The sequence below is a fragment of the Lycorma delicatula genome, chromosome 3 (genome assembly GCF_047948215.1).
Source record: "Lycorma delicatula isolate Av1 chromosome 3, ASM4794821v1, whole genome shotgun sequence".
Taxonomy (NCBI): domain Eukaryota; kingdom Metazoa; phylum Arthropoda; class Insecta; order Hemiptera; family Fulgoridae; genus Lycorma; species Lycorma delicatula.
The window spans coordinates 8,354,838-8,382,452 of record NC_134457.1 but is presented as its reverse complement, the minus strand read 5'-3'; positions in this window follow the sequence as shown (position 1 = coordinate 8,382,452).

Below are 27,615 nucleotides of genomic sequence, written 5' to 3'. Positions count from 1 at the left end.
ACAAATAAATTTTATTTGTCCTAGTTAATAATCAAGCTAATTCGCAATATTTTATTTTCTTTTTCAATCAAAATTTGTTCTAGTTCTATTTTAATGGGAATTTTATTTTTTCTTTGTTAATTTTTATTTCCTTTAATATTATTTAGTTATATTTTTACTTTCTCCTTAAAATTAAATAAATATTAAAAAATAAATTATTGTAATCGTGGGAATTTTCAAAATTTATTTCATTATTATTTGTCTTAATTTTTATTGAGGCCTACTTGTTTTAGAGACCTTGAAGCTATTTTTATTTTTTTGATTGTATATGTAAACTGTCACTGTATATCTATTAGAATATAGTTGGAAGTTTGATCTTGTGTAATTACGAAATAATAGAAAACACATTAAAAACTTAACGTGATTTCATAAATCTAATATTGAAACGATGCGTATTATCTGACGCATATAGTTAAGTTGATTTTATTTATTTACTGTTATAATTATTCAGATCTATAGTTATGCAGGATATCTAATTTGAAAACAATACAATAAAGAACGTATAATATATTGCAAAACAAGATTTTATTTTTTTCACTGTTGACATCTAACCGATTGAAAATCCCGTTTACGCTACATCCATTCCTGATTCCTGTTTTTCCTGATTTGCGATGAATTTTAAGATGCTTCTCTGGTTAGAAGCATAGGGCTCTATGTAAAACAAGTCTACATAGATAAACATGATTTAGAAGGCAAAATGTCTATCGTTATACTCACAAGGCTGGGTACAATTGAAGGGATCGGTATACAACTGGAGTTGCTCTTCACGATAAGTTTCAACCTCCTCTCGGTTATACGTAGATAAAGCTTATTATTTCTGTAAGAGTACCGTTAACTAAACTTTAAAAATACATTAAATTTAATGAAATACATTAACCGATCAACAAAATACCATGTGTTTCAAAACGAATATCAGGATTTTAAAGTTATGTACTATTTAATAAATTTTATTTGTATTAATAAATTATATATGAAATGAAAGAATAACTCAAAGAGTTTTTTCTACAATTATTCAATGTGACCATTATTTTCACGCTGCACAGGTTCAGCCGAAAAAAGAGTTCATCACATATTTTAATCAGTAAGTCTGGAATAATTAATGCGACAGATATTTCAATCCTGTATCCCAAGTCGAGTAGGTCAGCCGGTAACAATGGTACATACACGTGATTCTTTATAGACCCCGAAAGAAAAAAATCCTACGAGATCAGGCGAACGTGGAGGTCACGGCAAACAAGCCCTATCATCTGGTACGCGATGACCAATTCAGCGGTCGGGGGAAAATTTCATTCAACCGATCACACACAGGGTTTTGCCAGCGAGGAGACGTACCGTCTTGTTGCCAAATAAAGTTCGGTTCGTATTGCAGTTAAAGAAAGAGCTGTAGTTGTAGTATATCTAGATAGTTCATTCCAGACACACAAAAAAAAAAACCGCCGTAAACTTGCCGTCAGGATACGGCGCAAAACACATTCAGTTTTGGGGAGTCTCGTTTACGTTACATTATTTCGTAAGGATTTTCTGATCCTAGATGCATACATTATGAGTGTTTATTTTTTCATTAATATGAAATGTTAATTCGTCACTGGAATACGACAAGATAAAGAAAGTCTATGTCACGGTGCATCATTTCATTTGCAAAGCTTGCACGCAAACCATGATCTATAGACTTTAGAACTTGCGCCCAGATAAAACTGTTTAAGTTATTCTTTGATTTCACGTATAATTAATTAATCTACGAGAAACATGAGAAATATTACATAGCTTTAAAACTTAGATATTCATTTTGAAACACACGGCACTCAATTAAACTGTACATTTAAATTAAAAAAATGTAAGTATATAAATATTACAAAATTTTTATAAACTTGCTTTATACTTTTTGTCATAGTTTAATCAAATTATTATCATACAATGCATGACTTTAATTAGTAGGTTAATTTGGATTTTCAAATCCCCGCATAGCCATTTTGCAGATTTGCAATTTTTTACACCCGCATCCTTAATTTCCACCCTTAATTTACGCCCGTACGGGTGGATGTTTAAAAAAGTAATGGCGGAATATTGTATTGTCCCCCGATCTTAGTAACTGTACAACAACATCTCATCAATAGGCAATGTCAGGAAGTATGTTAAATTAAGGATGCAAGATTTGAGGATAAACATGAAAGAAAAAATTGAAGAAAAACATTGTTAGTTAAAATAAGGCAAGCAAAAAAATGGTGGTATCTACTTAATTAATTGATTTCTTTTATTTAAAGGGACTTACAGAGAAATGATTCTATGTCAGAATTAACTATCACGAGTCTAATGCAGAGATGTAACTTAAATAATTTATTATAACGAAATGCGCAATTATGACAATTATTACTATACCAAAATAAACATTTTTCGTTATTTTTTTCAGAATAATGTCAAAAAAAAAAAATTTATGTCCACAAGTAATTAAAAAATTTTTATTAATTTTTTATGTTTATGTTGGTAATAAAGTACATAATAATATAATCCAAATCCAGGTAATAGCACTATCTCAGGAATAATAGACCTTATTTAGAAAGACCAATTACCGAAATATTAATAATAATATTAAATATGGGTAATTTTCTTTATGTTAGTTTACAAAATTATTATTTTTATGAAGATACTGATTTATTACTACCAGATAAGTTTTTTTATGATATCTAAAAATAAGGGCTTTTAAAATTTTATTAACACAGTTTTATAACAATACCAAAAGCAAAAGCCCTATAACAGCTCACTAGGGATAATAATGAATTTTTATATCACGTAAAAAAAATGTCTCACGCTTGATCGGGATTCGAACCCAGAATGCACGATAGGCAGAGATGTTCACCTCCATTACGGATTAAAGAATGTAAACTTACGGTTGTGAATCGTTTATAAGAATATTTTTATAAACGTGTTTTGTTTAATAACAATTATTCTTGTATTCATATGTAAATGCTCATACTACCTATATTTTATCGCCACGATGCGGAGAATTACAAACCGTATCCGAGATAGTGGGGACGGAGGCGCACAGACTGTTTGGGAGAGCGGCCGTGTCCGAACACGGCCATCTCCGGGACATCTGCCGAGAGGACCCTACTCCACAGGGTCTAAGAAAACAGCCTCATGCCGTATTAGAGGAACCACCGCGAAGAGGCGGTACGGGAGTCGAAAAATGACAAACCAGGCTTAGGAGCCTCTATATCGCATAACCTATAAATGGAAACCGCACTAAAAATTTCGGCTGCGAAAGTGACCGTTTTCACAATTAAATTTTGTCAAAACTATAAAAACCTATACAACACTCCACACAGTCCTAAGAAGAGGCCACAAACGGTATTTATATATATATATAAAAGAAAAGTTTTTTTCTTATATATTTGTATATATAATTTTTTTTTTTTTTTTAGTGGACTTCAGCGGATGGACTGAAGGGGAATCACGCTGGGAGTACGAAGCCCAAAGATTAGTCTCCCACAGTCAGACCCAGTAAATAAATTTCATGCTGTTTCATACGGATAGGAACGCAAATCACCAAATCCGTCCATAAATAAAACTTAAAATTTATAACCGCCACTAAATAACCCATGAAACCCGACCCCGATAATAGGAAGATGCAGCAGCAAGGAACATTGTCCAGGCTCTGCGATTTTAGGGAAAAATATTGAAACTCCCGTCATTCTTGGGTTTCGTTCCGTTATATTTTACTTTTATTAAAGCTCAATTAAAGGTGTTGTTGCTTCACGTAAAACTGAAATAAAAATAGTAAGTAACAAGAAAAAAAAACAATTAAGACCGTTGTTAAAAATAAATATAGCAAATTGATTAAATATATAGCCTAAAACGAAAAAAATTTGAAAAATATTAATCACAATTCGTAGTTTGGAAGAAATGTATGCGCTAGGTTCATCATATACTTTTATTCTTCTAAAAAATTAAATTTATATGGTAAGAGTAATTTATAAGTTAATGAATGGTACACAATAGTATATTAAATACTTTTTCACAAAGAAGCAACTATGTAAGATCCAAAATTGCAATTTATTGAGCTAAATTTAAACATAATCAAGGATTTAAAACTTTATTATGTACTTCATCAGCTTTTAATCCTTCTCTACTAAACCACGCAACAGAACTATTTTCTTGTTATTCAACGTGTAATGATTTCATTATCATGTGTAATAAATGATTAAATCATTTAACAAATTTTCACATCAACTTTTTTAAAATGAAATTAAAAAATATTCTTTTACGGAAACAATAATACTCTGCCGATAATTTTTTAGGTAATACATATTAATTAAAAAATTGAATATTTTGTATGTCTTTCTACGGATATTTAATAATTTTTTCAATTAATTTCAATGAACGCCTTTGAATGGTTTATTTATTTTGCAGTCATTCGTTATATTTATGCATTTGGCTTAATATTATATCATGATTTTATATTAATTTCCTGTATAGAGAGGTATAGCTCTAGAAGGGAAAATATTGTAGTAATCGATCCAGTTTGGGAATACGCGGTTTTCACCGAGTCTTGACATCTAACGAACCCAAAAAACCGGATAGAAATTTTCCGGATGTTAAGGTTCGTATGCAAGAACTATCGCATGAAAATAAACAAGAACAAAACAAAAGCAATGAAATGTAGTAGAAATAACAAAGATGGACCACTGAATGTGAAAATAGGAGGAGAAAAGATTATGGAGGTAGAAGAATTTTGTTATTTGTGAAGTAGAATTACTAAAGATGGACGAAGCAGGAGCGATATAAAATGCCGAATAGCACAAGCTAAACGAGCCTTCAGTAGGAAATATAATTTGTTTACATAAAAAATTAATTTACATGTCAGGAAAAGATTTTTGAAAGTATATGTTTGGAGTGTCGCATTATATGGAAGTGAAACTTGGACGTTCGGAATACCTGAGAAGAAAAGATTAGAAGCTTTTGAAATGTGGTGCTATAGGAGAATGTTAAAAATCAGATGGCTGAATAAAGTGACAAATGAAGAGGTATTGCGGCAAACAGATGAAGGAGGAAGCATTTGGAAAAATATAGTTAAAAGAAGAAACAGACTTATAGGCCACATACTAAGGCATCCTGGAATAGTCGGGTTAATATTGGAAGGACAGGTAGAAGGAAAAAATTGTGTAGGCAAGCCACGTTTGGAATATGTAAAACAAATTGTTAGGGATGTAGGATGTAGAGGGTATACTGAAATGAAACGACTAGCACTAGATAAGGAATCTTGGAGAGCTGCATCAAACCAATCAAATGACTGAAGACAAAAAAGAAAAAAATGTTTGTATGTACTTTGTGTGTGTGTGCGTGCGTTTGTTTGTGTTCGGTGTTAGCCTTTAAATCACCTTATATCTCCAAAACTACTGGACCGATTATGACCAAACTTGGTCATATGAGACTGTAGATCAAGGTTACCCTCAGCATCTAGAGATATCACCTACTTAAATTCATATTTTTCTTAGGGACATTTGGTAACGATTAAAAAATAACAATATTTGCAAAAAAATGTTTTGCAAAGTCGCATACCTACCTCAAAAAAATGCTGTTATACTCGTCTATTATGTTGTGACGTCAAGGTGAGCGGTAGAATCAAATAAATGAATAATATTTAAAGTGTAAATAAGTAATTCGGTCTAACTGGGTCTTGAATTCGATCTCCCGGCCAATTAGGTATCTGGTGCGTTAAGCCTTGCGTCTAAACCTGTCTGCCGACCGTACAAGCGAAATTTATTCTTTGTAAGTTGTGAACGCGTGCGTGCTTTCGAAAAAAAAAATTATATTTAAATAAAATAATAGATATTTTTAATTAAGTTGTGCGTGTATCCGTGCATCAGAAACAATCCACAGTTGTATGTACGTGACTAAAGTCGCGTTCCGAGAAAGTCCTGCAACAATGTTGTCTGCTTTTACGAGTATAAATACACACACGCGCACTCACACACATACACACATATATATATATATATATATATATATATATATATATATATATATATATATATATATATTTATCTACTCATTCCTGACGTGATCTATACAGTACTAGTATATATTATTATGTACTGATTAGAATAAAAGATTTATTAATTTATTCGAAGCATGTAAATATGTAAGCCTACATATTTTCATAATTAAAGCTAAAAGAATTTCTGTTGCCCTAAAGCAAATATTTTCTATGTTATTTATTAATGAGACTCTTTCTAATGCTAATATTTTTCCAATATATTCAACTGTACTCTGATACGAATATCTTTGCTGACTTGAGCAAATTAAAAAGAAAAAAATCTGGTTTTCCGGTAACTTATAACTATTTATTACGATAAGTTAAGAACTTCCTGTTTAAGCTGATACTACTTTTAATGCTTCTGTCTCATTTATTTTAGTTAAATTTATATTACATACATATTAATTAAACTTATTTCTTATGTATTCTTCTATCCGTAGATTTCTTAAATTAATGATCCTGTTATTAAAATATCGTTTAATAAAAAAATGTATTCTATACAATTGTTTCTGTCTTGTTTTAAATTTCTATATAAACATCTGAATTAATAGTAATATCTTATGTATATCTGTACTTCTACCTGATTGCTTACTTTAGATATAAATAGCTCTCGATGAAATTCCTTGTTTTCATTCATTCATAATATTTTGCTATTAGAACACGTCCTGTTACGGCTACTGTTCTCCACCTTGTTCTATCCTTTGCTAACCACTTTTTTCAGCAAATTTTCCCTTTTCCATAATCCCATCCATAATTTGAAATCTCTTCCTTCCTTTTCCTTTCATTCAAATCACCAAACCTTCTATCGCAACCGCTAATAAATATCTTCTTCTCATACAATCTCCTAGCCTATTCCTTTTCCTACATTCAATCACGTTTAGAATTTTCCTGTTCTTTTCGATTCTTTTTAATACTTCATTTGTTACATGGTTTTGCCATCTGACATTTATCATTCTTTACCACAACCACATCTCAAAAGTCTCAACTCATTTTCCCTCTGACTTTCTCATCGTCCACGTTTCAGCTCCATAGAGCATCACACTCAAAGGAAAAACATTTCATTAATTTCTTCTTTATCGCTAAGATTAACTTTCCATACAGCAGTCTTCCCTTCTTAATAAATGCCTGCTTACTTCTTAATATTCTTGCTATAATTTCTACTATGCAAGTCAGGCCATCAGTTATATAGCTCGCAAGTACTGAAATTTCTTCAGTACTTTGATTTCACCCTTACTATTGATTGAATCGATTTAAAATAAGGTTATATCTGAGCCGATTATTTTGAAGCTTAATAATTCTGCTTCATAATGAAGGTGAAACATCTTGCATGAGCTTATTTTTATTCCCAAATAACCATTTTTTAATGCTGAAATCTAATTTTACAACTGAAAAATAAAATAATTAAAAATTAAACAAATATATTTCTTTCTGATATGTCTGTTTAACATAAAACCATTTTACTTTTTCACGAGAATAAAATTTGTACGAAATAAGTAATCATTGTTCTCGGCCAATTTGGGCGTTTATCGATCCACAATTTTCCAGTTAACAGGAATGTACACTAATAGCCATTTCAGTTAGTAATAATTATTTACAAAAATATAACAAAAAATAAATTTTTTTATGAGTTTACGTGCTTAACTGGTATGGTTAATAGCCGAAATGAAAATTTGAAGCGTATGAAAAATGCAATGTCTAAGTAAGATTCGAACCCCGTGCCTCCGGGTGAAAGTCCGAGACGCTACCATTCGGCCATTTTTGAAATAAGAAATAAGAGAATGTTCAGAGTGATTGAAATAAACCTTTTTATTACAGATCGAAGAGAGGAATTATTTGAAAAAACTTGATTTAAACTAACTACTATTACAGAAGGAAAAAAGCTGACAACACATAGTAGGAATTTCCCGTCGAGGGTTGTTTCTGGTGCACAGCTTATACACACTCAACTTAATTTATCATTTTATTTAGATATAATAGTTTTTTGTTTATTTAATTCATTGATTCTAACAAAGCGCGCGCGCATACCGTATTTAATTCGCGTGGGTGCGGCGGTACTAACGGCGACTGTTGGTACTAACTAAACCAATGTAATTTCACAACTTACATGCAAACAAATATCGGCAGACTGGTGTAGCCGTGAGGCTTAACACAACAGGTACCGAGCAATCGAGTTCGACACCCAGCCAGACCGAGTTACTATTTTACACTTAAAATATTATTAATTTATTTAATTCTACTGCTTACTTGTGACGTCACAACATATCATATGAATACAAAAGCACTTTTTTGGGTGGAGGTTTCATTTTGCAAAAATCCTTTTTTGTAAATATTGTTATTTTTTAATTGTTAACAAATGCGCCTAAGAAAAATTTGACCTTAATTAGGTGAAATCTCGAGGTACTGAGGGTGACCTTGCTCTACAGCATCGCCTCCTTGACTTTTTAGTTAAAAATTTAATGGCATCAATGCCTCGTACATAGAAGTAATCTGACCGAGTTTGGTCAAAATCGATCTATCGGTTCTGGAGATATAAGGAGATTTTGAGGCCAACGCCGATATAAGAAATTTAACACCCGGAAAAATTCCATCCGGTTTTTTGGTTTCCTTAGGTGTTAATACGTCAAGATCTGGTAAAATGCCCAAATTGTTCCGAATACAATACTTTCTCTTCTAGAGCTATAACTTTGCTATAGCACTATATAGACGGAAAAGTAAAAGTAACATCACATTATCAATCAATCACATTATAACAGACTTTTTGAGCTACGTTATATATATTTGTATAACAAATTTTGTAGGCAAATTATTTTCTTATGACAATTACTATATACCATTCAAAGACGATCGATATATTAATCGAATTTTTATTTACACATAATAATGGTTATTTCTCAAAATTAAATATAATTTTATTCATCTTATCAAATCGTATCATTTTTTTAAATTTAAAGAAAAAATCTGGTAATCTGGTAATCTGGTACGGCTTCCTTGTACTCCTATTAAATTACATATTTACATTTTTAACAGTACGTAAAATTTTATTTCACTAATAAGTTTTGATTTTTTTTTAAATTGTTTCTTTTATTTTTATTACTGAATTATTATTTATTGTAAAGTATTTTTTTTTTTTTTTTTTTTTTTTTTTACAATAAACCAATATATTTAAAATAAAAAAAAAAAAGTTAAAACATAAAAATGTATATGAAGTCGGATTCGAACCGAGATGTACCTTCCCCTTCCAATATCCAAATATTTAATTAATTAAAATTTTATTTGGCTATAACTCTGGAACCAATAAAATTAAGTACCACTTATAATACATCGTTGAAAAGTTCTCAACGAGGGCTTATTACTATTTTTTTTTAAAAGTCCAAAATCTACAGGTTTTATTTGGATTTTGGGCTTTTTTGGGACACTTTTTGTTCATTGCAATTAAAAGGGAAGGTGTACAATTAGATTTTACAACAGTCCTAAATCCAAAATTTCAACATCCTACGGTTAATAGATTTGTTATGTGAGCTACATACGTACGTACAGACGTCTCGCCGAATTGGTAAAAATGGATATTTCCGTTGAAATCGGGAAAACAACATTTTTCGCGATACTTCCTTTACTTCGTACAGGGAAGTAATAAACTAACCATTTCAGATTGAAATAGACCGAAAATTTTTCATCAATGGAATCCAGCCGGATAAAAAAACAAACAAATTTGTTGTGGAAAGTGAGAAAAAGTTTATTATTAAACAATTAATAAAATTTAGTTTTTACGAATTTCACAAGAATGAAAGTAAAGTTTTGTTAAAATATTAAAAAGAAAATCGATTTCATCATTATCTTAAGTTTTTTGAAGGAAAACTATTTTTAAATGTAATACTATAGGAGTGACTATAAAATAAAATGAAAAAATATGTTATTGTAAAGCGAGTTAGTAACCTTCAAAATCATTGGTAAAAATACGATGCTATGGAGAATACAGATATTTTTACTTTATTCAACACATAATCGTAACGTAAACGTAAAATTATAACCAAGTAAAACGTATTTAATATTCAACTTATAAACGCAGCGATCCCATAAATATTTTTAAGAAAAAATTAATAAATTCAGTTACTAAATAAAGAAAATTCAACATTCTGTTCTTAAGGTAAGGTCTCATTCGAGGCTATTATCAAAAGAAACCGGCCGAGTCATTAGCCGAAGAGTGACAAGTAATGCATTAAGAAAAAAATAGCTATCTAATCGACAGAAAATGGGCAAAAGAAACGGTCAGCATAGTGCGTTTGCTTGCATATCTAACAAGTAATTAAAATATTGATCAGACGCGGATGAGAAATAACGGTTCGATGAACTCTATATTATTTCAAGATAGAAAATGTTTTTTGGTCGTTTATAAAAAGCAGTTTATTCAACCTCTGCCCTACCCTTCTCAGCTTTGACTTTGTAAATATCTGTAAAAAAATGTGCAGACCGGAGCTGATTATTTCCTGCAGTAGAAACTGGAATTCTGTATTATACCCAAAGAAAATAATTGGCTATCAATTAAGTCAGAACGGGACGACTTGCGCTGCAAAAGCGGAATACTTTCATTTATCATTTTTTGTTTAATTCCTGTCAAGAATCTCGCTGTCGTCGACGACATCGTCATCATCGTCTTCGTTTAAGCAGTCAACAGCGGCTCACTGAAGTATAGCTTCATAATTATTTTAATAGTTACTTTAAACTATATCGTGACCTACATAAGCAATTATGTTCAATTATACGACGTTCTGACATCGCTTCTTTTGTTATATCGTTCTAAAAAGAATAAAGATCTCTTAAAACAAAGAATAATAAATATATACGGAATAAAAATACAAAAAAAAAAATTCCTATACAATTGTTATCTACATTTTATGAAAATAATAAATTCAGCAAAAATGAAAAAAGAGTATTTCAAAATGGAAGTGATCCCGGTTTTTTTTTCAAAATATAAAAAAAAAATTACGTAATATTCCGATCACATATATTTTTAATTTTAAAAGATATGTTGAAAGCAATTTTATCTCTATTGATGAAGATTTTTGTAAAATTTCAAGAATTTCTGTGTAATAATTTTTCATTTGAAATTACTTCATGCTAGTTTTCAATTCAAGTAAATAAACATTGTTTTGAAAAATGCGATTTTAAATATACTTAAACGAAAAAATCTTTTGGTATAAAATATAATAAGTTTTAATGACATGATCTGTTTAATGTATTAACATTTATTGATCAGAGTAAAAGATCGATTTATTTATGAAATCCTGTTAACGTTAAGTCTCTTAAGACCCAAAATTCATAACGGTATCACCAAATGCGTTAAGTAGGTTATAACTCTAAGCCGAATTAATTTTCTTACGGTTTACCGAATATACCATGGTTTTAGTTTTCTAAAATTTTTCTTTCATTGATAAAACAACTCGTTTTAGTTTTGTTGTAAAAATGATGTTAACGAACCCTAACGATATCGCATTGATGTTAACAGGACTAGAGTTAAATTAATTATACATATGGGTGAGCGAGAATTCCCTATTGAAAATTGTTTATAACTTTTTTTAATATTTAACCAATTTTCATGGAACAAAAAGCATTTTTTCCTTTATAATGGTAGAATTTATTACATGATATCTCATTTAAGTCATTGCAGGTATCAGTACCGTATCATGGCGCAACGTCTAACCTTGCATGAGCGGGCTTAGCTGGAATCTCGGTACGAAGTATGGCGGTCAGTCGTATAAGTACAAAGATGATGGGGAAGCGTGAAAGGACCTAGTTCCTCGGAAGATGCAAAAACTATAAGGAATTGCCAGTCAAAGCTAATGGACTTGGATTCTGTATCAGATGGTAGGAGACGCGGTCGCCCCTCGACATCCAGGACGGAAGAAAATGTGCAAGCGGTTCAGGAAATGTTCACAAAGTCATCGGAAAACACAAAGACAAGCATCTCGCGAAAGCGGTTTAACCCGACACACAATCCGAACTGTTCTGAAGAAAGAGTTGAATTTTCGTCCGTGGAAACCACATTACTACCACAAATTATCGCCCGAAGGCTGTGATCATCGGTTGGAATATGGGGAGGTGATGCTTGCTTGTTATGAAGACCGGTCCGTTATTTTCGGTAATATCCTGCAGTCAGATGAAACCGTGTTTCATATTGGCGGGAGGGTTTGTTAACCGGCACAATTGTTATTAATGGACAACAGAGGATCTGAGTGAGATTATTGAAAAAAGGCAACATCGCCCAAAGTCACAGAGTATGGTGCGGCATGATATCCACGAAAGTTGTGTGTCCATATCTCAATTGAAACATAATTAATGCAGAACGGTACCTCGATATACTTGAAGATTATGTTCACGATATTATATCCACATGGGACAATTACAATGACCTATTTCTTTTATGCAAGATGGGGCCCCACCTCACTTCGCAAGTCATGTTCGTGCGTGGCTCGACACCCATTTTCCAGGACGCTGGAACGTCGTGGCTCCTTTGAATGGGCAGCAAGGAGTTCAGACCTAATGCCTGCGACTTCTTCCTCTGTGGGTGGGCGAAAGAGGAAGTTTATCGCACAAAACCAAAAACTCTTCATGAATTGGAGGAGCGAATTAGTCAGGTTCTTGGAATGTACCGCTGGATTATCTGCAGGCTGTCGCAAACATCTTTATCCGTTTACGAAAACTGGCGGATAATGGTGGTCCTTATGAGGAATTTTCGCAATTCATAACAATCCTACCATATTAAGGAACAAAATATTTTTAGTTTCATGAAAATTAGTTAAGTATTAAAAAAGTTATAAACAATTTTCAATAGGGAGTTAAATCCCGCCCACTCTGTACGATATACTGAAAGTTGTAAGATCGTTACGATCTCACGATTCTTAAGATCGTAAAGATCGTAAGAACATAATTTGTTAGAAAAAGCTACTGATTTGAAGGGGACAAATGGTGGCGCCGATATTCGATAAAATTACCAAAAAGTCTACAAGTAACTATTTTATAAGTAATACTTTATTTACAATATTTGTTTTTTGTTTTGGGTTTTTTTTCTGTATGATTATTTACAGGTATATTGTTTTACATATTCCACGTTTGGAATATGTAAAACAAATATTTAGGGATGTAGGATGTAGTGGGTATACTGAAATGAAACGACTAGCACTAGATAGGGAATCTTGGAGAGCTGCATCAAACCAGTCAAATGACAAAAGACAAAAAATTAAAAATTACAGGTAATTTTAAGTCTACATAAGATCATATTTTCTATCCTATTGATTTGTAAGAACGCATAATTCTTCAACAATTGAGATTAAATAATATCTCTACTTAATATCGCTTAAAAAATTCAATTTTATTATAAATTTTCATTCATTATTAATGACCGATTAAGAATGAATTCAATTAAAAGCTAATTGTCAAGAAATTACAACCTCTTAAGGTTTCTTGATATTCACTCGCTCGATCTTATAGACTAGTTAGTTTGTTATTTCTTATTTCATTTGTAATTCATTTTCCAGTACCCCCCTCCAACTACTATAATATTAACGACACATTGTGTTAGGCGTAGCGAGTCGAGGCATTCTGATTGGCAGCACAACCTCCAGCCTTAATGACGTTTCCTTAATTGAAAGCAATCCCTCTCCTCAATGCATCCAGCCATGTCCTATGTTACAATAGAAAGGGATAGAAGATTAAGAATATGAGAGATGGCTGAAGGGGAGAAATAAAGAAAACATTATTCGTACTTTATTATACTATCTTCGTCATTGTCATTGTTACATGTTATGAATTCAAATTAGAATAAATTACACAACACGCGCGCATTTATAGACTGCACTTATACCTCCATGAATATATTAAGAATTCATTTTAAAAAAAAAACAAAAAAAACACCATATTCTTCATTACGTAACTTTATTTGAGTACCTTTATTTAAACGAACAAAACAGCACAATGTCAATAAAATAAAAATTACCATAAATTAAGATGCCCAATATCGATATGCATACCAAAATTCTATATTTTTATCATCATATAAAGTTGAATTAAAAAATAGTTCTTCTTTACTCTATAATATTAAGATTTACAATTACAAACATGCAAACATGTAAAAAAAAATTAAGTAATTTTTAATTTTGGTAATCTACTTGAAAAATTAATAAGTGCATAGATGTACTGCCCATTTATAATCTATTAAACACAGCTATATATGGAGATATAATATTTAGATATTTTTTTTAGTCCATTCTGAATGAGTTAGTCTATTTGAAACCAGTTTGATTAGCTTGTAAAAAGGACCTTTAAAATTCAAATTTTAACACATCTGTTCGTATTATTCAAGTTGTACCACCTGACGACAACTTTCCTAATATCTAAATTTATTTGTAAAAGTATATATATATATAGTGTCCCTCGAAGAAAGTTTCTCCAACTTTCAGGACATGTTCAACTGGTCAAAATAATGAAAATATTCATATAAACACAGGTCTAGAAACGCTTTGCTTTCGAGTTATTGCTAGCGAAAGATTTCAGTACTTCTAATAAAAAGAAGCCCTATTCTAATTTTTGGGATCCAAATTAACAAGTAAAGATTGTGCTTTCTTATGCAATTTGAGCTGGGAAATAAGAAAAAATACCGACCAGAACTTGTAGCTCAAGTATTTTGTAAGATATCTGACGTAAAACACAAAATTCGGTGTTGAAAACCAAGTTTTTTTTTGTTTTTTTTTTTAAGTTCTGTAAGTTAGATCCACCGGGTTGATCTAGTTGTAAACGCGTCTTCCTAAATCAACTGATTTGGAAGTCGAGCGTTCCAGCGTTCAAGTTCTAATAAAGTCAGTTATTTTTACACGGATTTGAATACTAGATCGTGGATACCGGTGTTCTTTGGTGGTTGGGTTTCAATTAACCATACATCTCAAGAATGATCGAAATAAGACTGTGCAAGACTACACTTCATTTACAATCATACATATCATCCTCTGAAGTATTATCTGAACGGTAATTACCGGAGGCTAAACAGGAAAAAGGAAAGAGGTCTGAAAAACAATAGTTTTGTTAAATGACTATTAAATGATGAAGATTTAGTATCAAAACTAACGTAAATAAAAAATAAATAAAAACTTTTAAAAATATCTACGCTAAACAAATAGAAAGATATTATCAATGGCAAAATATGTATTGTTATACGTTACTGAAGATATTTCAAGCGCATGGATTATTGATTTATCAAATTATGAAGTAATTCCCATCACAGCTATTTCTGCTTAAAACAGTGCAGTAGTAAAGATTATTTAATATCTTCTACAGATTCTATTTCAAAGAGTTTACAGTTTTTTCCTCGAAAAAAGTTTACGGTTTTCATTTAATGACAAAACAAATATATTCTTAAAACTATGATTGCCTATAAATTCTAATCCTGAACAATAGAAATGTCTTATTGTGTCTAATATATTTGAAGTGTCAGAGTGATGACAGCTCTAAGAGTATTTACCATTAATAACGTAAGAGATATTTGATTGATGGAAAGAATTTGCATGTGCACTCTCCGCATACATAAAACATCCAATCACAGCAAGCACATCTATTCTTTGTTAATACGTATCCGTACTGCTCATCTGTATTATTTTACTGTTCTGTTTATTCAGTAATCAATCACAAAACTACAATCTTAGCAATTTATAATCTTTTAATAATAATGTGTGTATAATGTATGAAATTGTAAGAAGCTGAAAAAAGTCGAATTCAACAACATACAATTTTAAAGAATTTTACGAAGAGATAATTATAAGAATATTATTTTAAAACAAAATTGAAAGCAAAATATAAGTTTAATTATTATGCTTTAGATCATTGATTCTTAAACTTTTACGCCTACCACCCTCAATGACAATAAAAAATTTTCTAGTACCTCCTAAATTTTAAAACTTACCATCTGTTAAAAATAATAATTGCAATTGTTTCATACATATATCAATATTTATTTGTATCAATACGTTACCTAGATCGGGAGTTATGCAGTATTAAAGACAAAAGTGGCATTTTCTCTTTAAAGTGGAATATTTCGGTTCAGAAAAATCGTAGAAAGACATACAAAAAGAAATAAATTAAAGCTAAACTCTTGATTTTAAACGATTTTAATGCAGTTTACTGAAAACAATGCACTCGATCAAACAGGAAGAAAAACTTTCAAATTTTTAAAACTTTTCTTTTCCCTGATTTTTTTTTTATTTTGATAATTTTTGAAATCTGAAATATACTCTCAAAACGTAGAGTATTCAAGTTTTTATTTTTTTTTTATTCGTCTTTCTAAGCCTCTTGGTTGCAAAGTTAATGTACTTTGAATACAATAATTTTTTATCATAAAACATAGGTGTCCCTTTAATTTTTTTTACTAGTGTAACAAATATTTAATTTTAGTTTAAAATATTAGAAAAACATAATTTTTACCTTTTTTTTCTAATCAGTCATCTTTTTCTAGACCTCCTGAACGCACCCAATCTTTTGTGTGCCTTCTACCACCCTCCTGAAGGTCTCTAGCGCCCAAAAGGTGGCGTTATCGCCCTTTTTGAGAACGAATGGTTTAGATCTTTGAAAATATGGTACGGTCTTATTTCATTATACTGAAATAATGGATGTATTATATTTTAGAACGGGTCTTAATAAAAAAAAGATAGTGTAATTAAATTCAATTTCTGAAAATTTTATTGTCCATATTTTTATAATCCAATCAACATGTTCCTATTGCTAAATTTGAATGAAGGAATTAAATAAATTTTGTATTATATTTGACAAATTATATTAAGAAAATAATAAAATGTGCAATATAATTCTGTACGAATTGTATTTCAATTAAATAAATAAAAATAATTTCAATGTTCTAGGACATACGATGGTTTTGGAGATTCCTATACATAACAAACAGTTCATGCCAGGCTAACAAATATATGAAACTAATAACATTAAAACACTCCCGGACAAATAAAAATAAATTGTGAAGTTTTCAGCGAAATCGTTTGAGCAGTTTTTAAGTTATTGGGGCACACACAAAACAAAGATTGTCTTTTATTTATACAGATTCAGTAATTATTATATTGCTTCGTATTGCTCTATTCTTGATGCAGCAGCATCGCTATAAAGAAAAAAATATAGTGGTTGGCCATAAGTTTTCGTATAGGAGCTTTTGCAAACGTCAAATTTTTAAAATCCATCAACTCAAAAACGCAAAAAAAGTTATAGAAATTTTTGGAAGATACGTATGTGTTAGACAGTATTTTCATTAACATATCTAGAGACGGATTCAACATATATTCCTTAAAAATTGATGAAAACATTTCTGTACGTATTACATTAACGGCAATAAATTCTAAACAAAATAAAAAAAGGGGAGAGGCATTTTTCTCAAAAAGAGGGGAAAAATCATAACCTTTAAATCCGAAAATTCTTTATTTTGTCACTTAACTACTCAGAAACTACAGCACAGATTTCGATGAATCTTTATCTAATTTCTTTATTTTTTTGTAGATAAACATTTAGGCTACAAAAAAACCGATATCACAGGTTAATTTTTCGAAAGATGAAAAATTAGGCGTTTTGAAAAAGAGTAAATTTCTTCATTTAGCTAGCATTACTGACTGCATCGATTTCAATGGATCTTTTTTATATTCTTTCTTTGTTTACAAATAAGTTAATAAGCTATAAAAAAAAACCACGAGCCGAACTTCAAGCAACGTTCAGAGCTGTCGAAATTAAAGAAAAACCAAATGAGCGTCGAAGGGCTTAAGTTAAACGTTAAAATCTCGTATTTACTTAGGAAGATAGCCACTAATATATTATAAAATCTTTAAAAAACAGCAGAAATAACCAGAAAGGATTATGATGAAACTGCCGCCGCGTAGAAAAGTTTCAAAAAAATGACCGATTACAATAATCCGCTATAAATAGAACAATTATAATCTACAATAATACAATATAATGTATGATTGCAAATGAAATTATATCAATAATCTAGCCTTAATTGGGTTTTAGGGCTTTAGGTTACAAATAAACAATAAGTTTTAGCTGCCATAACCCTTCCAAAAGTTGAAAAACTATTTAAACACTTTTAATTTCATGTTATTTTATTAAAAAAGTAATTAATAGAAAAAGAAAAGTGTCGTTATTATTTTCATAAAATTAGTAAAAAAACGTAATCGCTACGGATTTTATTTTGTATGTACAACTTTAAAGCTGTGTCATTAAAAAAGTCCCGAACAAATATTTTGCCAACATATTAAGAAAATGAACTTTGCAGATATCAAATTTTAAACCTATATATGGTAATATAGGTTAATTTTAAACCGTAGGTCTACATATATATATATGGAGAAACAGTGAGATACAGAGAGAGAGGGAAGGAGAATGAGAGAGTATTAATAAACTACGGTAACCCTTTTATAGCTCTTTAATAGTTAAACAGAGAGAAATGAAATTTAGTAAATGCATCTACCTAGAAATGATTTATTTTTCTGAATGAAATCAACACAATCCAGAATACCAGGATATCTATATGAAAGAAACCTAAAAATTAAAATAAGAATTGAGGATTGTGTCATTATTTTAAAGAACATTTTTAAAAATAAATATTTTTTTAATAAAGTTGTTGTTTTTACCAGTTAAAAAAAATTTTTGATATACTTTGGTCTACGACAATCCTAAACGGCGGTGTTTTTTACTTCCTTGTTCAAAGTAAAGGAATATTGTGATCACGAAAAATTTCGGTTTTCAGATTTCAACGGAAATATCTATTTTGATCATCTCTGAACCCATTTTGATTAGTTTCGACGTGACGTCTGTACATATGTACGTATCTCGCATAACTCAAAAATGATTAGCCATCGAATGTTGAAATTTTGTATTTAGGACTGCTGTAATATCTAGTTTTGAACCTCTCTTTTTGATTCGAATCGACTACACCAAAAGCGTCCAAAAAAGTCCAAAATTCAAAAACATTTGGATTTTGCATTTTTTATTAACTGCAGTAATAAGCCTTCTGAGAGCTTTTCAACGATACATCATAAATGGTACTTATTATCATTAGTTCCAGAGTTATAGCCAAATAAAATATCAATTAATGAAATATTTAGATTCTCTTTTGTTTTAATTTAAATATATTGATTTATTAATCATTTTTAATCTCCGATTGCAAAAATAGTTTACAATAAATTGTAATTCAATATAGCAATAAAAAAAAATATGAAAAAATATCAGAAGTTTTTAATGAAATAAAATTTGACCTTCTTTTCATTTTATAAAAATGAATATAAGTAATTTAATAAGAGTACAAGAAGTCATGTGGTGTCCACATCAGATTGTTTAATATCATGTTTTAAAGTGGGGTAAAAAAGAACCTCAGAAGTGAAAAATTAAAAAGATTATATTAATCAAATGTTCCAACCTCAAAATGGTTTACTTTTTAGTCTTATACTACCAAACATTCGAGCCTCCATTTAGGTTTTGGGTGGGGGGGAGAATTCAACAATCATTAGGGTTGTAACAAATCATTTTAAAGCGCATTGAAAAAAAAATGTTTTCATTGATGTCCATTTAATATTTTCATAATTAGTTTCAAAGGTACTTCTGTCTCCTAAGTTTAAATCTTATAAAAAGAATTCCTCTCTAACAATTATTTTAAAAAGAGTTTTCACAGACATGCAACCAAGTTGACTCTGCGGTAGTCTGGATATCCCCCGATAATATGAAAGGGATATATTGAAATTTAGTTATGGAAAATTACAAATGTTTAATAATGTGTAAAACAAATAATTAAACATTATGAGCTGCAGCGGTTCGAATGTAAAATTAGTGGGAATGCTGCTCGACAAAATGTTTTTCTGGGCCTTTCCAAGGCCATGGTTAAAGTTTTCTGTAAAATAAAGGAACCGAAAAAAATATATGTATTTTATATACTTTTTTATATATGTACTAACAGACCCGGCAATGCTTCGCTATTGCTATATATATATATATATATATATATATATATATATATATATATATAGAGAGAGAGAGAGAGAGAGAGAGAGAGAGAGAGTGAGTGAGAGAAACAGAGAGAGTTTAAATGAACACAATTAAACATTTAATAAAAATATTAAAAAACTGAACTTCACAAATTTTACCTTTCACTTATTCTCCTTCCCCTTTTCCCTTTCCAACTTCTCCCTTTCGCCCATCTCCCTCGTCCCTCTTCCAGTTTCCTTTACCCTTTCCCGTTTTCCCTTTTTCCCCGTTTTCAATTTTCTCCTTTTTCCTTTAGCCCGCGCGTAAATTGGTCCATTAGTTTTTGGGTGTTTAGCGGACACACATAAGAACATGCCTTTTATATATATATATATATATATATATATATATATATATATATATATAGAATAAAAAAGTCTGTTTGTAAATTTGTTTATTTGTTTCGTAAATATCTCGACACTGGCCCCACCTAGCGGGTATAGTTTTTGCAAAAATATTTCTTTTCACTAATATTAACAAATATTCATATTCTGAATATGAACAAAATCTGCCCATAAATATAATTTTTCTAAATATCTCAACACCTGCACCATCTAGAGGGTTCATTTTTTGCAGAGATAATTCTTTCCATGTAAGTAACATGTATTCTAAATATGAGGCAAATCGGACCATAAATAAAATTTTTCGAAATATCTCGACGCCAGCGCCACCTAGCGGGTCCAAACTAATTCAGAAACCTTCCCTGGCATGCGTCCAACTGTTCCCCAAAGTTTCATCGCTATCGGATGAACAGTTTAGGAAGACAGACAGACAAACATTATTTATATATATATATAGAGATTTTGTGTGGGTTGGTGGGGGGGCAAGGCCCCCGTCATAGTTGGAATGAGGATATTACTGAGTGCTACATTAAGGTTACAAAAATTAATTTAAATGTCAGGAAAAGATTTTTGAAAGATTTTTGAAAGTGTATGTTTGGAGTGTCGCTTTATATGGAAGTGAAACTTGGACAATCGGAGTATCTGAGAAGAAAAGGTTAGAAGCTTTTGAAATGTGGTGCTATAGGAGAATGTTAAAAATCAGATGGGTGGATAAAGTGACAAATGAGGAGGTATTGCGGCAAATAGATGAAGAAAGAAGCATTTGGAAAAATATAGTTAAAAGAAGAGACAGACTTATACGCCACATACTAAGGCATCCTGGAATAGTCGCTTTAATTTTGGAAGGACAGGTAGAAGGGAAAAATTGTGTAGGCAGGCCACGTTTGGAATATGTAAAACAAATTGTTAGGGATGTAGGATGTAGAGGGTATACTGAAATGAAACGACTAGCACTAGATAGGGAATCTTGGAGAGCTGCATCAAACCAGTCAAATGACTGAAGACAAAAAAAAACAAAAAAACATTAAGGTTATGTATGTATTTCTTAGCAAGTACAGAGTAGCATTGTTTTGTAGTATTGGTACATGGTATCTTGGTATTATCCTGTACGGCATTGTCGTGATTATTATGTATCGTGTAATACTGTAGTAGCGTAATATTGTGTACAAAATCGTTTTACGTACGGGTTTGGTGGAGGCATGGCCTCAAAATGACGGGAAAGGCAAGGGATAAAAACGCCGTATTTTATAGGTCGTATATATAAGGGAGAAAAAAAAATAGGGGATACGAAAAGTGATGATTCAGAGCCAGGAAGGCAGCCTCTATATCTCGGGTTGGCTTGCTCACATGTAAGAGTGGGTGGGTCGGAGTTTCCCGATGATGACATGGGGGACCTTCAGGGTGTGTACAGGGGGCGCGGTTCGCCCCCTGCATATGCCACATGCCATATGCATATGGCATGTCTGGAGTGTGTAGGTTAGTGCCGGGGAGGACGCATCGGCTGTCCGGAAGAGGAGGTCGGCGTGTCCCTATGAGGTTCGGAAGTCCTTGTTGAGAAAACCCTCTGGTGGGCGTAAGATAAGGAGGGCAGCGTCTGCTGCTGCCACGGCACTTTGAGGCGACCGAGTATTGTCTAAACGGGAGGAGCCAGTTGTCTTAGGGATGTAATTTAAAAAAAAAGTGAGAAAAATTTGAACAGTTCAACGTATCATGTGTCAGAATAGTTTTTTCAAACAAAATATAAATTAAGGAATCAAATAAAGAAATATGCTTTTTTTTATTTCTTGGAATATATGTTTTCACGGATGTACTATTTAAGGAAATTTAATTATAATATATTGTAAAATAATTTCGACATATTTGCATCCTTTTTAATTTAGTAAAGACGATAATTTAATCAGCTGCTGTCTATAATTTGTCAAAGCACACAGAGCGTTGTAATTATTTATAAATAGTTTTTACATAAAACAAAAGACAGAACGGCTAGACGATTAATGTTTTATAAATACACAGATCGCATAATAAAATTTAAAAAAGGCAACAAAAACCAATTTTGTCCTTATAGCAAATAAATAGAAAGGAACTTATCATACTGTTTGAGTCTTGTAATTGTATCAGATATAGTTAAGACTAAGTACTTTTATTCTTTTAATAAACATGGGTTTGTTCCAAATTAGGCATATTTCCCGTTTAAACTGTTTGTCACGCATCTTTTACTCCGTTGAATCGAACATGGAGTAAAACAAATAGAAGATAAATAAAAGAAGTAATGAAAGGAAATAGATTCATTTAAGACCGATGGTGAATTCTAAATGTATACTTTATCTTCTTTTAAAATAACAAAACAATTCAGGAAAAATATCAACATGCAACTTTATTTTTCATCTTAACATGTATAAATAAATTTTAAGACGCTTAAGTAAATATCATTCTGATAGATTTTTACAAAATAAGAGACCAATAATTCACGCAAAAATAAAAATAGTTGCCTAATAGGACATTTCTTGGATTTAAATTAACATTATATACATGCGACAATTATTGTTAAAGAAAAAGAAAAAAGTAAAAGATAAATATTAGTAAAAATTAATGGGGTAACTTAATTTAGTATACTTTAACACACGTACACAAACTTAACTGATTGTCTGTCACTTCTTTCTCTTTTTGTTTATGTGCGGGTTATTTTCTCAATTTTGAGTTCGATTTTCATAAACTCATCAAGAGAAATACCATAGTTTAAGATAAGTTTCAATGTAATAAAATGTTTCTTTTTCTTTTAATTTTTGTGGTGTACGAAGTGTGTGAGAAAAGTAATGAGATTGATAACACTGCGAGCTATCTGTCAACGTTGTGTCTACTGGTCTGTGCTAGACCGGTTTGTTCATCTCTTTTACATGCTCAGTACGAGTTTCAACTCCGTTCAGCCAACAGTATTTTTGACAGCACCATCAGTAAAGTTGTGTTTTTGTTGTGTGTTACGAAAATGGAGCGTCGGAATTTAGAGCGACGTTGTGCAATCAAGTTTTGTTTTGAACTTGGGGAATCCGCGAATGTGACCTTTGAAAAGTTGAAACAGGACTATGGGAACATTACTTATCAAGAGCGCGTTTATCGCCCTCACAAATCATTTTGGAAGGCCGAGAACACGTTGAAGATCAACCTCGCTCAGGGAGACCTTCAACTTCAAAATCTGATGAAAACATTGAGCGTGTGAGGGTTCTTGTGACATCAGACCGTCGTTCAAAAATAAGGATGATAAGTGATCAGTTAAATTAAAACACTTTACCCGTAAATCAAATTTTGACAGACGATTTGGACATACGAAAGGTTTGTGCGAAATTGGTGCCGAAAAACCTCACAACGGAGTACACATTTGAGTGCGATCTTGAAACAAAGCGGTAAAGCGAACTCCATCATCTCCTCGACCGAAAAAATGTCGAATGAGCAAATCAAAGTCAAAACCATGCTGATTTGCTTTTTTGGCAGTAGGGGTATCGTGCATAAAGAATTTGTTACTCCAGGACAAACTGTCAACCAAGTGTTTTACAAAGGTGTCCTTGAAAGGAAAAGAGTGATTTGCGTGAGACCAGACATTGCAGAAAAGTGGATGCTTCATCATGACAATGCCCCGTGTCACACAGCCATTTTCATCAGGGAGTTTTTGACCTCAAAACGCACTCCTACGGTTCCACAACCCTCCCTATTCACCTAATTTGAGTCTTGTGAAGTTTTCCTTTTCCCGAAATTTAAACATGTTTTAAAAGGACGTAATTTTGGAACTCTGGAGAACATTCAAAAGATTGTAACCGACCAGATTGTAACCTATTTAAAAGCCCTACCAGTTGAAGCCTTCCAGCGCTGCTAACAGGAGTGAAAACAATGACTCCACCGGTGTATACCTGCCCAAGGGAACTACTTTGAAGGGGATAATATTGTCGTTTGAAAAAAATTAAAACTTTGGTAGGTGAAAAGTCAGTCTCATTACTTTTCTCACACACCTCGTAATCCAGCAATGTGAAAAAAATGTGAAACTTTTACCACTTGTATGGATGATAAAAAAATAAATTTGATGTGCTTCTCATTTCTGATAACATTTAAAAAACATATTTTGGATCATAATAGAAAAATGGTAAGGTTTTAGTAATTCAAATCAACGAATTGACCTACCGGGTTAATCTAATGGTGAACTCATCATCGCAAATCATCTGATTTCGAAGTCGAGAGCTGTAAGGTTTAAATCGTAGTAAAAGCAGTAATTACTTTATAAGGATTTGAATAGTAGATCGCGGATACCGGTGTTCTTTGGTTCACCACACGTCTCCGAAACGGTCGACCTGAGACTGCAAAAGACTACACGTCATTCACATTCATTCATATCATCCTCATTCATTCTCTGAAGTAATCCCTTACGGTAGATCCGGAGGCTAAACAGACAAAGAAAGATGATCGAATTTGGGAAATTTTGATAAATTATGTTGGTAGCGCTGAAAGCCACAACCGGAAAACTTTGTCTTATAGCTTTTTTAACCATCTCTGTATTGTATCTGAGATGTTTTTTTCTTATTTTATTACATTTTCTGTTCAATTGGCGAACTGAAATCAATGATTTTAATTAACGTACATTTCGACGTGTACATGAAATGAATATACCCCATAAAAATATTATATGATGCTCAGATGGTTCAAAAAAAGGATCTCTTCTCAAATAGAAATCAACTGGTAGTCTGATACATAAGAATAAATCATATTCGCTGTTGAGATTTATGTAAATTTTTGAAAATGAGATTTTTGAAAATTTGGAAAACCATTGATTTTTATATTATAAAATTTTTACAGTTTAATCTACTTTTCAATTTAATGGATGTATGAATAAAGATGATTTACAAATGTAGGATTCTGAAAATAAAAATTTTAAAAATCACTTCACAACCTTAAATTCTAAAATCTAAATTGTAATGTTTGGTGGGGTTTAATAAAAAAATATTATAATTGGGCCTTTTTTTTGTCGAAAAAAATATTAATGGGGATTTATTTTCTTATATTTTAAATAACTATTTCTTTTTTAATCCGACAACAAGGTTTGTTTAACATGTTAAAGGAATTTGAAGTAGACAATGAAGTGTTGAATCAAGTACAAAATTGTTCTTCCGTAATATAAAAAAATGTTTTTTAAGTTACAGGCAATAATGAGATGCCTCTAGAGTTAATTACTTCATTTATATAACCTTTTATGAAGAGCACTTTATAAGTAATAAGTGTATAAGAGTGTAAGTAGTAAGAGTGTATAAGAACACTTTCAAAAAACTTATTTGTTATTACCAGCTGCAGGGCGTGCCTACGGTACGTCTCCGTCCGACTCCGGACGGAAGGGCGGCGTCTCGAAATGGGATTATTAGGTGTCCAAAATTGATTACCTCTATGTGTAAAAATTTTTTTGTTTTGATTGATGAAAATTGATATAACGAAAGTTAAATTAGAAATGTAACTCTAATCTAATTAAAATTGATCTAATTAGAATTTATACTAACGAATCGGGATTTTCCGCTAGTGAACGGCCCATTCCATAAGTTCATTATTTTATGAAGAAAAACAATTACATAAATAAATAAAAAATATGTAAAAAAAAAATTTTAAACATCCCTCTTAAACGCACTAAAAGGTAAAAAATAATTCTAAGACGGTATCTCAGAATGGCTTTCAGAACAAGCTTTGATGGTGATATGTAAGATTATGTGAAAGTCATTGCTTCAAATTAAAAATTTAATGTTTTCGCCAATTTTTTCTTCATGCGTGATGAATGGCCTAAAGAGCGGTTTGTTGGAGCACCTCTCTAGAACACATAATCTTACTTGATCACCATCAAAGCTTGTTGTCAAATCCATTCTGAGATACCGTCCTAAAATTATTTTTTAGCTTTTAGTGCGTTTAATTTAATAATGGTATTTTAAAAATTCTTTTTACATATTTTTTTAATTTTCTAATTTTTAGTGCTTTTAATATAAGAGTGGTTTTAAAAAAGTTTTTTTTTTAATATTTTTTTTATTTTATACTTTTTAGCCTTCATAAATTTATACTTTACCGCTGCACTAGCGCACAGGTTTTGGCGTATTTAGTGAAAGATCGGATCGGTACGTTTTACGGTGGGTGAGTGCAATCAAACCTTAGAGCTAAAAAACATAATTCCGGATAACCAAGATCCGCTCGACCAAGAGTGTACCAGATGCGTTAAACAGTTAGCGCTCGACCTTCTGATACAAACGCTGTTTAAATTGCGAAAATCGTACGCCCGGTTGCCGAGATATTACGGGTAGACCCCATCCCACCCCTTCAACAATTTCCGCACGGCGCCCCGGGACACTTGAAAATATTATCATCCGACGGGTATCACTGGGAGCGAATGAGGTTGTTTACCAGGGGGTCGAAAAAATTATCAGAACGGTAGGTCCGAACGTTTTAGATATTTGCGATTATCGTCTAAAAATTTGGATCCGGTCAAAAAGTAATAAATTTCCCCAAAACTTCGATATATAGATATCGAAGATAGATTCGGTATATAGATATATAATGATATAACTAGTATACACCTAACCACCAAGAGACATGTACTAACGAATCCGGATTTTCCGCTACTGATCGGCACATTCCGGTGCTAAGCTAAAGAGTACGCACACACAAAAACACCTACAAATGCCGTTTAGTAGAGTAGAATTAATATTATTTACAATGTTTTTTTAATTATAAATAGATTTTACTACTTATTAACTTAATTTTAATGCAATATAAATTTTGTTCTAAAATTCTAAAATTTTGTTGAAAGTTGGAAACAGCGCCGAGAAATTTTTCTCATTCTAAATTATATCGTTGATTTTTTTTTTAACTAATAGAATAAATTATTTTTTTCTAATTGATACTATGACAAACGAATGGGTTATATTTCAATTATGTCGTACTCTGAAAATTGAAACCGAACATTAAAAGAGAAAAAAGATAAATTCATCTTTCTATTACATAAATAGGAAACCTTTTTTTGTGGCATTAGCAAAAATCTCAAGAAATGCAAAACTAATCTCTACCAAATTTTAACAGTACCTTCATTCTTAAAAATTATTTATTAAAAGGAATATTTATTCCTTTTAATTGGTTGCATTT